Below are 416 nucleotides of genomic sequence, written 5' to 3'. Positions count from 1 at the left end.
ATGTAAGTTCCTGCATATCCCTAATTTTGTCAAGATTGGAATCTATGAACTAGTGGACTAATTGCTTATTAAAAAAAAAAAAAAACTCTCCAAAGTGAAAAAGAAAACCAGACCATTGTGATTCCAAAGTCAACGGAAGACTATATTTCAATAACGGAGATGAATATAGTTGAAAAGTTAAATGGAATTAAAAAGTATTTAACTTTTACTTTGAACTAATGTTAGGCTTACAGAGAATGTGGAAAAAAGATTTTCTGTATAGTATTTAACTTTTACTTTGAACTAATGTTAGGCTTACAGAGAATGTGGAAAAAAGATTTTCTGTATTTTCTTCATTCAACTTCCCCAATGTTAACATCTTACAGCAACAGTTAGAACTAGACATGGAACAACAGACTGGTTCCAAAATAGGAAAA

This window comes from Bison bison, unplaced genomic scaffold (assembly GCF_000754665.1).
Source record: "Bison bison bison isolate TAMUID 2011002044 unplaced genomic scaffold, Bison_UMD1.0 scf7180017864259, whole genome shotgun sequence".
Classification (NCBI taxonomy): domain Eukaryota; kingdom Metazoa; phylum Chordata; class Mammalia; order Artiodactyla; family Bovidae; genus Bison; species Bison bison.
The sequence above is the reverse complement of the archived record's forward strand: the minus strand, read 5'-3'. Positions refer to the sequence as shown.